This window comes from Akebia trifoliata, chromosome 10, assembly GCF_017979445.1.
Source record: "Akebia trifoliata isolate Shusen 1 chromosome 10, ASM1797944v1, whole genome shotgun sequence".
In the NCBI taxonomy this organism is placed as follows: domain Eukaryota; kingdom Viridiplantae; phylum Streptophyta; class Magnoliopsida; order Ranunculales; family Lardizabalaceae; genus Akebia; species Akebia trifoliata.
Window position 1 is genome coordinate 3,202,734 of NC_141384.1, and position 12,074 is coordinate 3,214,807.

Below are 12,074 nucleotides of genomic sequence, written 5' to 3' on the forward strand. Positions count from 1 at the left end.
GACATCGTGGGTGTCCCCACCCTTCGGATGAGACTATTTCCACGGTCACACACGCACCGCCCTCTCAGAAATCTTACGTGCATTAGATTGAGTCAAGGGTCAGCATGACCCTGGAGGGTGACCCCAAGAAATTCATACTTCATGGGGTTTCAAACACAAGACCTACCTCAATGGCTAGCCACTAGACAACCCCTTGGGGTTAAAATATGTGTATATATACGTATGACAATAATGTTGCTTTAGACAAAAAATGATTATTTTATATGGAACTAACAAGGTTTTGGAGGTTCCTAACATAAAATCTATGCTTGAGTGTGTGTGTGTGTGTGTTAAAAAACACTAATTACCGATCCAAATTGTTCCAATCGTCAAGCTTTCTGAAAAATTAGCCAATTTAATCTGATTCTTGGCCGAGTCAAATTCAGCCCTGATTCATTGAGAAAAACTTTTCCGGTGCCTTCAGATTCAATCAACAATCGCACTTGAGTCAAATCATGCTAAAACCAATGGTCTGCTCAAAATTTAGCCAATTGATTCAACTCTTGAGTTGAAAAGTGAATTTTTTGTTACCCTTTTTCTCTCTCAAGGAAATGGTTATCATTGATCGACCCGTTTTTTTATATCCTGTATGCAATATGTCATGATAAATGCCATTGTTACTATAGCCGGTGTCTTTAAATGCATTGTAGCGATCTTTTTTTGCTGAATTATTGTACAATTCATTTTAATAAAAAACAATGGAAATCAATCCACTATACACCTTCATATAATGCATCATATTAATTAGCTTAATCACTTACGTACTATGTTGAGCTATGTTCTTTGTTTTGATGTTTTATCTCTATATGAAAGTAAGTTTTGAGTTATGAAGTTTTACAATTGGTACTCTATGGGAAGAAACTTCTTACTACTGACATTGTTTCATCTTTCAATATTGTAATCCTTCTCAGTCTCACAAATCCCTTAATGTCAATGGACCCTCCTCAAAGTAGCTGCAGTCGGTATGCTGATCTTCCAGAAATAGATTTCTTGGGTTTAAATCGGGAGGATTGGGACGACACTATGTTATGTGGAAAAAATAAAGGGATTCGAGTTTACACAATGCTTGATAAGGATGTTGTGGAGTTAGGATCCAAAGTTTTAGGAGAAATCATGCAATTTGTCACAATGGAGAACATGGGCGCCATTATTTTACTCTCGTGGAACTTGAGAAATCCTTCAAATTTAACGTCCCCGATATTTCCTAATCATAGTCCATGTGCTTCTTCAGAGGATGTAGACTTCCACACTTTGTCAAAAGCAAAATTTTCAGTTAGTAAGGGGACACGTTGGGACCTTAAGGTTTCCCATCTCTACTGCGGAGGCAGCCGCTTCGATCACCTATGTTTGTGCCTCGTTGCTTAGGTTGTTACCAAACCTGCCAACAATTATCTCAACACATTGCCTCAAATCAAGTCCAATTTCTCCAATTTTTACCATTTCGAATTCCCCCTTACTTGGTTCAATCCTCCGAAATCATCCTTAGAAATTATATCGATGCGTTTTCAGAATGATTCCATATTTAAGTATGGAATGGCAGAATGTTGTACCTTCACAATGAAATTGAAATAACTCGGGGGCTTCGAGCGACCTTATATGAACAACATCTAAGTTGTGCAGGGATGCATGCGTACCCACTCTTTGTACGTGTACAATCTGCATTAGAAATCCCGGCCGAAGAACTTCTTAAGCTTTTGAGACATCGAATGATGAACCGAGAATTGAAAACTCTGGGTGATATAATAAGAAAATACGATGGTGGTAATGTTGCCGAGAATGAGAAGAGGATGACATGGAAGTATGCGAGGATATTCGATTCATCTTTTTTTAAGTCGATTCAGACTAAGAATTGTACTTATTTGGTATGCATCTTAGCAAATTTGTCAAACATGGCTGGTGTTCAAGGTGAAAGTATATGGGGGATCGTTCAATTACAAGGTCTTGGTGATTTTATGAAGGATTTCTGTAGGAATTTCGCTCAACAGGTATATGATGCAGTAATGACTAGTAAACGTTCGAAGAACTCGACATTAGATTCAGATGAGGAGCAATGATGGTGTTACTCGTTTGGTCGATACAAGTAGTGGTTTGGTCATTTTATGAAGAAGTATTGGTTTGTGAGTCTATATTTAACATCTTTTCCATCTGTTTATCAAGCAGAAGCAGTGTGATGTATTTAGCTAAGTATCTAATGGGGGATTGTATATGTTATGTGGTTGAAGACTCAAGATATAATGGTATTAGGTTTGTATGTTTTATTGAATCTCATCTGATGATAATTATTGTTTTCTTGATGTTTTATACTCTATCAAAGTTCTGATTTGTTTGAGTTTAGTCCACATCGGACACTCATGGGAATTGTGTCCCACAATTGCTTTCTCAACAGTTTAAATTCCTAGGATTCTTACTTAGTGGAGACAACAAAGGAAATTAGGAGAGCAGGAATTTCCCTACTCAAATGTGTGCTGTTCTTTCAATGAGTTCATGTTTGATCTTTCTTTTTGCTTAAAATGTGGTTTAGTTATTGAAATTTAATTTTCGGTTCTGAATTCTAATTAAAAAAAAAAAATTGGATTTCAGTATGTCATGATCATATATACTTCATTATAATCATCAATATCTACGATCTTATCGGCACCATGAATCATATTTCACCATTTAACTCTATCTATCAAAGAACTAATGCCATGATAATAATAAAAAAAATAAAAAAAAAACAAAATAAAAGGCAAAAATTCTTGATTTTTCTACTCAAAATTGTATAATCTTCTACTTCCCAAAAAAAAAAAAAAATCCTAACGTAGTACATTGGTACTCGAGGTTTGTAAGTTAGGTTAAAGTAGGAAGAATTTTAAGGTTGAAGATCACTGGATTTGGTAAGAAAAATTAAGGATACTTTTTACGCTATAGGTCGAAGATGAGGGCATTTAGGTTATTTTTATTAATTAATTAAAAAGACCGAGGTCAAGGGTTTGCATGTCGTCTTCTTCTCTTTTAAGTGATTTGTCTTTTTTCATGATTTTTGTTTGTTTTTTGTTTATTTTTTTATATCTTATTTTATATTTTATATTTTATTTTGTGGGTTCGGTGATTGGTCTTTCTTTTGTTTTATTTGTTTTTATCTCTTTCTTTGTTTTTTGGAAGGGGAATTTAGATATGACCCTCCTTGTTTTGGTGAATATTTGAGATACCTCCCTCCTATATATTCAAACTTATGATATAATTTTGATTGTAGTCTTATATGGGAGAGTGAAGAAAATGACCAAAATACCTTCATCTTCAATCACTAGCTAAAACCCCTTAATATTTCCCCCAAACCCTTATTCAACCTTGAGTTTTTGGCAACCAGATCACCACTTATTCTCTGTATTTATTCGATTTTCTCTAAAAAATGAGAGAAAATTATTAAGAGCCAAACCAATGGTCCAAAATTTCCTGGGCATTGATGGAGTGGATAGTTTAAGTCTTAACGTCAGGATCATAGCATACCCCACGCTTCAAGGCTGCCCTTGTTGGCCTAGTTTATGGTGACCTTTTTTTAAATTTTTAGAACTCCTTCCATATCTCATACTATAGAGGAGCCCATTTTTTTTTTCTCATAATCGCCTTCTGATGAATCCTACACGTGGGGTTACCTCTGAAACCAAATGTTAAGACCCAAGCCAATGCTCCCAAAATACTTAATTGATGTCTATATCCCTAATTTGTGTATGATACAATAATGGTGTGTAATAAGTAAACTTTGGGGGTGCCAATAGCAGCTCTCTTAAAAAATTGGGTTAGCATCAACTTTTGATGTTATGGTGAGACAGCGAATTGTATACGAGGTATCAAACTTTTTTGTGTGATAGAGACAACCAAATTGCTTTTCCAACATAGCTTTTGGGCCCACCATTGCTTTTCCAACATCACTACAATGGTTTAACAAAACCCTGGGATTCGCAATGGAAATCAAGAGGGCAGGAATTTTTTGTTGGCTGAAATTCTGATTAATCTTGCTTGGATTTTGTTGGGAAAACTACCACACAATGTGTAATATAATCACAACGAAAATTAAACATTTTCCCTCTTTGAGTGACAAAAATAGGCTAAAAGTATCCAACCATTATCAACACTACCATTATACCGAATAATACCAATCTAAGTGCAAGATAATCCAACCAAGAAAAATAAACAATCACAAGCAACAACACAAGATTTTTAACGTGGAAAACCCTTCAAAGTGAAGGTAAAAACCACGGGACTTGTCTCGGTAGTCCACACCAAAATCTTCCACTATCAACAATAATGGGTTACACCAAAGTTCTCTCAAGATCAATCTAGAGGCTCACAAGATTACAATCAACATCAAGAATACATATTCTTGGTTCAACAATACAATAAACATCATCTAATAAAGATGGATTTCACAAGAAAACAAAAAAGGGGAAGGTTTAGGTCTCACCAATGAAATCTCTAAATAGAGATGAGAAAGAGAAGCTAATCTGGAAAAATAACTTGGTAGAGTTGTAGAGTATATTGCAAGGATTCTCTACTCCAAATTTGAGCCAAATCGAGCAACGTTTGCCCTTTAATCTTCTTGCCCTAACTCTCCAAAGTCCACCCCCTTCCTTTTCCCTTTCTTTCAACCTTGCTCTTTTCTTTTCTCCCTTCTTGTAACCCAAAAACAGCAGCCCCAACTAAAGAACTAGTTGCTGTCCCCTATTTTCCTTTTTTTTTTTTTTGTGTTAAGTTGAATGGGCTTTGCCCTTATTCTTTTATTTTATGGGTGGCCCACATGAGGTGGACCCAGCCCAACAAATCTCCCCCTCCATCTCATGTGGGGGGCTCTACCAAGCCCGCTCTTCGCCTACAAGCTTCCAGCTTCTCCTTTGGCAAAATCTTTGTAAACATGTCCGAGCCATTCTCATTAGTATGCACTTTCTCCAACTGTAACTCCTTAGCATCAAGCATATCCCGAATCCAATGATAACGAACATCAATATGCTTGGATCTCGAATGAAACGTCAAGTTCTTGGAAAGATGGATTGCACTTTGACTATCACAATAAACAATGTATTTCCCTTGTTGCAAGCCTAGTTCTTGTAAGAACTTCTTCATCCACAAAGCTTCCTTACAAGCTTCAGTCACTGCAATATACTCAGCTTCCGTGGTGGATAGAGCAACACACTTTTGTAACTTGGACTGCCAAGAAACTGCTCCCCCTGCAAAAGTCATCAAGAGTCCTGAAGTAGACTTCCTGGTATCAACATCTCCTGCCATATCTGCATCTGTATAACCATCCAATACAAGTTCACCATTTCCAAAGCACAAGCACACCCTTGAAGTACCTCTGAGATACCTAAGTATCCATTTCACTGCTTCCCAATGCTCCTTACCCGGATTAGATAGGAATCGACTAACCACTCCGACTGCGTGAGCAATATCTGGCCTCGTACACACCATAGCATACATCAAACTTCCAACTGCGGATGAATAAGGAACTTTGCTCATTTCTTGTTTCTCTTTCTCATTTGAAGGGCATTGCTCGATAGTAAGTTTGAAATGACCTGCAAGTGGAGATGACACGGCTTTGGCTTTACCCATGTTGAATCTTTCGAGAACTTTTTCAATGTAGCTTTCTTGAGATAACCAGAGCTTCCCATTTCTCCTATCACGAGAAATCTTCATGCCAAGAATCTGCTTTGCCGATCCCAAATCTTTCATGGCAAAGGACTTACTAAGCTCTTTCTTCAACTTTTCAACTTTAATAGCATCATGGCCAACAATCAACATATCATCGACATAAAGCAAGAGAATGATGAAATCATCACTAGAATAATGCTTTGTAAACACACAATGATCAGTAGTTGTTTTCTTGTACCCATGGCTCACCATAAAAGAGTCGAACTTCTTGTACCACTGCCTTGGTGCTTGCTTAAGCCCATATAAACTCTTGTTCAGTTTACACACAAGATGCTCTTTTCCTTTGACTTTGAAACCCTCAGGCTGCTCCATAAAAATTTCTTCTTCCAAATCACCATGAAGAAATGCGGTTTTTACATCAAGTTGTTCAATCTCCAAGTTCAAGCGAGCTGCTAAACCAAGAACAACTCGGATAGAGGACATCTTCACCACTGGTGAGAAAATTTCTTCAAAGTCAATACCTTTCTTCTGACTGAAACCTTTCACAACCAACCGAGCCTTGTACTTTTGTGAGCTATTACTTTCAGTCTTCAACCTGTAAACCCATTTATTCTTTAAAACTTTCTTGCCTTGAGGTAACTTTACTAAGTCATAAGTGTGGTTCTCATGTAAGGAATTCATCTCTTCTTGCATGGCTTTCAACCACTCTTTCTTCTTCTCAAGTGAGATAGCTTCTTCGTAAGTTTCTGGCTCTCCTCCGTCAGTAAGCATCACATACTCATGAGGAGGATATCTAGTAGATGGCTGACGCTCTCTTGTAGATCTTCTTAATTCAGTTTCAACAACTGGTTGTGGCTGTTCTTGCTCAATCTGATTTGTTGGCTCAACTTCTTCATCAGCTTGATCATTCTCATCAACATTACCATCATTGTCTTCTTGACCACCTCCCCCATAATCAACATGCACTGGAGGTGGAGCAATTGGTGTCAGATCAACAGAAATGCTAGTGGAGGGATTAGACTTCTCAGCCTTTTCAACATCTTCCCCAACTTGATCTTCAAGAAACACAACATCTCGACTTCTAACAATCTTTTGTTTACTGGATCCCACAACCTATACCCAAACTCTTCATGACCATACCCCAAGAAAATACACGGCTTTGCTTTACCATCAAGCTTGGATCTCTCATCTTTAGGAATGTGAACAAATGCTCTACAACCAAACACTCTCAAATGATCATAAGATACGTCTTTTCCTTTCCAAACTCTATCGGGTACATCACCATTTAGAGGAACTGATGGAGAAAGGTTAATTAAGTCAACTGCAGTTCTCATAGCCTCCCCCCAAAAGGACTTAGGTAGCTTGGCATGTGACAACATACACCTAACCCTTTCTTCAATGGTTCGATTCATCCTTTCAGCTACACCATTATGTTGAGGGGTCTTTATGACAGTCTTCTCAAGCCTGATACCATGATTCTTGCAATAACTCTCAAAAGGACCTCTGTACTCACCCCCATTATCTGCTCGAACACACTTCAACTGTTTTCCAGTTTCTCTTTCAACCTGAGCATGAAAATACTTGAAAGTCTCGAGTACCTGGTCTTTGGATTTCAAAGCAAAAGCCCAAACTTTTCTAGAATGGTCATCAATAAAAGTCACAAAATAAAGAGCACCGCCAAGCGTTCTAGTTTGCATAGTACAAACATCCGTATGAACTAGATCAATAACATTTGGCCTTCTAGTTGGAGGATGTGTATGAAATGCAACTCTATGAGTCTTTCCAATTATGCAATGATCACAAGTCTTCAGAAATGTCATACCTTGCAACTGAGGTACAAATTTCTTTCTAGCAAGAGTTTGAAGTCCCTTCTCGCTGATGTGGCCAAGCCGTTTATGCCAAATATCAACATTTGCTTCTTTCTGAATAGCATTCACCTCTCTTTGCAAAGTGTAGCTTGCGTGACATAGAGAGTATTCAGTTTTTGTCCCTTGGCAACCACTAGAGAACCCCTGGTGAGCTTCCATTTACCTTCACCTAAATGGCTAGTAAAGCCCTCATCATCAAGTTTCCCCAATGAAATCAAGTTGAGACGAATATCTGGAACATGTCTGACATTGCTGAGAATTAATTTGTTGCCGATGTTGGTTTCTAAGTGGATATCACCAATGCCCACAATCTTAGATGCACCACTGTTACCCATTCTGACATTCCCAAAATCACCACTAGTGTAGGATGTGAAGAATTCACTGTGGGAGGTTACATGGAATGAAGCACCCGAATCAACTACCCAATCACTATCCTGGTAGACAAGGTTAACACAACCATCATCGTAAACAATCACTGTATCACCATCATGAATGGCTATGTTTGTTTCTTTTTCATTATTCTTGGCTTCACTTTGTTCCCTTTTCCAGAATCTACACTCTTTCTTCATATGCCCTTGCTTGTTGCAGTGAAAGCAAGTAATGTTTCTTCTCGGTCTAGACTTGGATCTCCCCTTAGAATTATTCCTTCTAAAGTTTGCACGTGGGTTCTTACTTTGGCTTCTTCCTCGCCTATCTTCTTTTTCTGTCATGAGCACCTTAGAAGAAGACTCACCCATTTCTTTTCTTCTAGCATCTTCATTTAACAGACTGTCTTTAACCAAGTCCATGGTCAGTTTGCCATCTGGTGCCGAATTGCTAACTGTCACCACTAAAGTTTCCCAACTCTCAGGCAACGAACTAAGAAGTAAAGATGCTTGGATTTCATCATCAAGATTCATCTTCATGGCTACCAACTTGTTCACTATGCTCTGAAACTGACTTGTATGCTCAACCATGCTGCTCCCATCTTTATATTTCAGGTTAACAAGTCTTCTAATCAAGGCAGTCTTGTTTCTTGCAGTTTTCTTCTCAAAGAGATTTTCTAGCTTTTTCCACAAAACATCGGCTTTAGTTTCATCACAAATTTCCTCAAATACATTTGGATCAACCCACCGTCTAATGTGACCAACAGTTTTTCTATGCATAACTTCCCAATCACCATCAGACATTTCGGCTGGTTTTACATCACCCAATTTAATTGGCTTGTACAAATCCTTGCAATAAAGCAAGTCCTCCATCATACATTTCCAAGTGGAATAGTTGGTTGAATTTAATTTGATCATGCCATCTGTCCCTTCCATTTTTAACACTCAAGAAATTAACTCCAAACAACCTTTGGCTCTGATACCAGTTGTTGGGAAAACTACCACACAATGTGTAATATAATCACAACGAAAATTAAACCTTTTCCCTCTTTGAGTGACAAAAATAGGCTAAAAGTATCCAACCATTATCAACACTACCATTATACCGAATAATACCAATCTAAGTGCAAGATAATCCAACCAAGAAAAATAAACAATCACAAGCAACAACACAAGATTTTTAACGTGGAAAACCCTTCAAAGTGAAGGTAAAAACCACGGGACTTGTCTCGGTAGTCCACACCAAAATCTTCCACTATCAACAATAATGGGTTACACCAAAGTTCTCTCAAGATCAATCTAGAGGCTCACAAGATTACAATCAACATCAAGAATACATATTCTTGGTTCAACAATACAATAAACATCATCTAATAAAGATGGATTTCACAAGAAAACAAAAAAGGGGAAGGTTTAGGTCTCACCAATGAAATCTCTAAATAGAGATGAGAAAGAGAAGCTAATCTGGAAAAATAACTTGGTAGAGTTGTAGAGTATATTGCAAGGATTCTCTACTCCAAATTTGAGTCAAATCGAGCAACGTTTGCCCTTTAATCTTCTTGCCCTAACTCTCCAAAGTCCACCCCCTTCCTTTTCCCTTTCTTTCAACCTTGCTCTTTTCTTTTCTTTCTTCTTGTAACCCAAAAACAGCAGTCCCAACTAAAGAACTAGTTGCTGTCCCCTTTTTTCCTTTTTTTTTTTTTGTGTTAAGTTGAATGGGCTTTGCCCTTATTCTTTTATTTTATGGGTGGCCCACATGAGGTGGACCCAGCCCAACAGATTTGATCTTGAACTTCATGCCTTTTTCTTTGAACTGTGAGGTATTTATAAGCCTCTTCACTAGTCGTTATCGAGACATTGGGTCCAATGTCCGAACTCAACCAACCCCAATATGTAAGGTGTTCATCTTCGATTGGTTTCTTGACCATGGGTGCCTATTAGCTGACCCTGTCATGGCCACACGGCCTCTATGCATTTGCCGCACACACCATCTGTTCGACCGGGCGCCCGTGCCCCTCCCGCATTGGGGTGGTGAGGCTTTGTTATCTCATCGTGCCATTTGAATAGTGCCACATATCACCTCAGGACAACATGTACCCTTAGGTAATTTGCTCCATCTACATTTAACCCCTGTTTGATTGTGCGAGATATTCTCTTTGTCGCAATCAAATAATGCTAGCGAGACGATCATATTCGAGGCATCAAAGGGCCTCGTCCAAGTTACTTATATCTCATCGAGATGCGACTTGATGTTGCATACACAATTCGAGGATCGTGGTGGCTTCCCATTTCCTTTACACATAAAGGGTATGGCCACTTTTTCCTTGATAATAACATGTCTCAGATTCAGTCGTCTTATCCGAGCAAGCTTTTAATTGACGCCTTTAAAAATCAGCACAGTGTCTTCTTGGTTAGCAGTTGTTGGTGGTCATTTAATCCTTATCATGTCGGTGAAAAGTTTTGCAACATATGGCCGAGGCACCTATGACTTCGAGTGACCTTTTATTGGGGACAAAACTATCTTCCGCAGATGCTACTAATTTTCTAGGACCCTAATGTTATCACCAAAACTAAAAACCAATTTATAGTTATCAAAAAAGAAAAAAAAATGTGACCAAATTATAGGCAAACACATAATAGATATATATGGAATAGGGTTAGACATTGTTGTAGATTGTTAGAGGCCTAAAGCAACTCCAACGGTCACTCTATCCACTCCTCTTATTTATACTAGAAGGCGGTATGTGCAAATGCACAGCTGCCCTTGCCACACACAGTCATTTTTCTTCCTCTTGGGTCTTCTTGTGAAAGACAGATGTAATGGTGAAAGGCCCATCTTCTACTATTGATTCAGATGATGAGTACGACAACAATGATACTCGTAATCAAAATATCCACCATTGGACGTCTAATTGAAGTAACAACAATGGAGGAAAGAGAGAAGAGTTCTTGAATTGATATCGATTATTACATTGTTTGTGAAACCGCAAACCTGTAGCAGAGTTGTTGAAAACCTTAACCCAAGATTTTTTTTTTGGGATTGACTAGTTGCACGCCACTAATCATTGGTTGGACACCAACCTTAAAAAATTTCTTAATTTTTGTTTTTTATAACCACTTTTCTAACATACTAATTGCACTTCAATACGTAATCTTTAAGGGTTTAAAATTTATTCATCTTCTTGCAGCTTTGTATTCTCTACTCGTGCTCTACTTTGCTTGTGATTGATTTCACTTGTGTTTGCTTTGGAATCAAAGTATTTCTTTCAAAATGTTTCGAACACATGCAATTTTATTGTAAACATGGTTTAGAATTAGTCAAGTATTCCTTGCAAAAATTACTGAACCAACAAAAACTTCTATGAACATGATTGAGGAAAAATAAAATAAGAAAGAGTGCAATATTGTTTAATTAATTTTGGAATGTAATAATCTAAATGTAGTGCAAAGGAAAATTTTTAAGTGATGGAATGCAATTGGTAATGGGTGGTGTGAAACTAGTTGACCTCTTTTTTTTAATAGTTACTCTTGGTTGATGTCAGATTTGCAAGGAGTAGGGGGAGATGGAGGTGGTACTGGTAAAAAAAAAAAAAAAAAAGATGGATCTAGTTTCTGAGATGTTGGGAGAAGGTCATGTGAAGATGAAGCAAATGAAGAGAGATATGGTAAGGAGATGGTACAGATGCAAATCATGATTTTAAAACTTGTTTTTGTGTCTCATCTCATCCTTGCCGGATACTGAGTTGTCTAGGACGAGTTTTTCGATATGTTTGAGATGTCTCGATCAAAATTTTGAAAAATAAAGGTGGGGTTTTAAGCCTCTGTTTGATAAAATTGACTTGTCTGTCCATCTCATCCATGCTTAATATTGAGATGACTTAGGCAATACGTCTCAGCCTCAGACGGATTTTGAAACCATTATGCAAATGAAGATGAAAATGAACCTATCTTTTACTACTTCAAAATCCCATTTTTTTGGGAAGAAAATGAGGGGGTTTTAGTAATTAGGGTGTGTGATACATAATGGTGTGCAATAAGTAAAATTTGGGGTGACATTAGCAGCTCTCTTAAAAAAAACTGGGTAAGCATCAACTTTTTATGTTATGGCGAGACACCGAATTGTATACAAAGAATCAAACTTTTTTGTGTGATGGTCTGATGGAGAGCCAAATTGCTT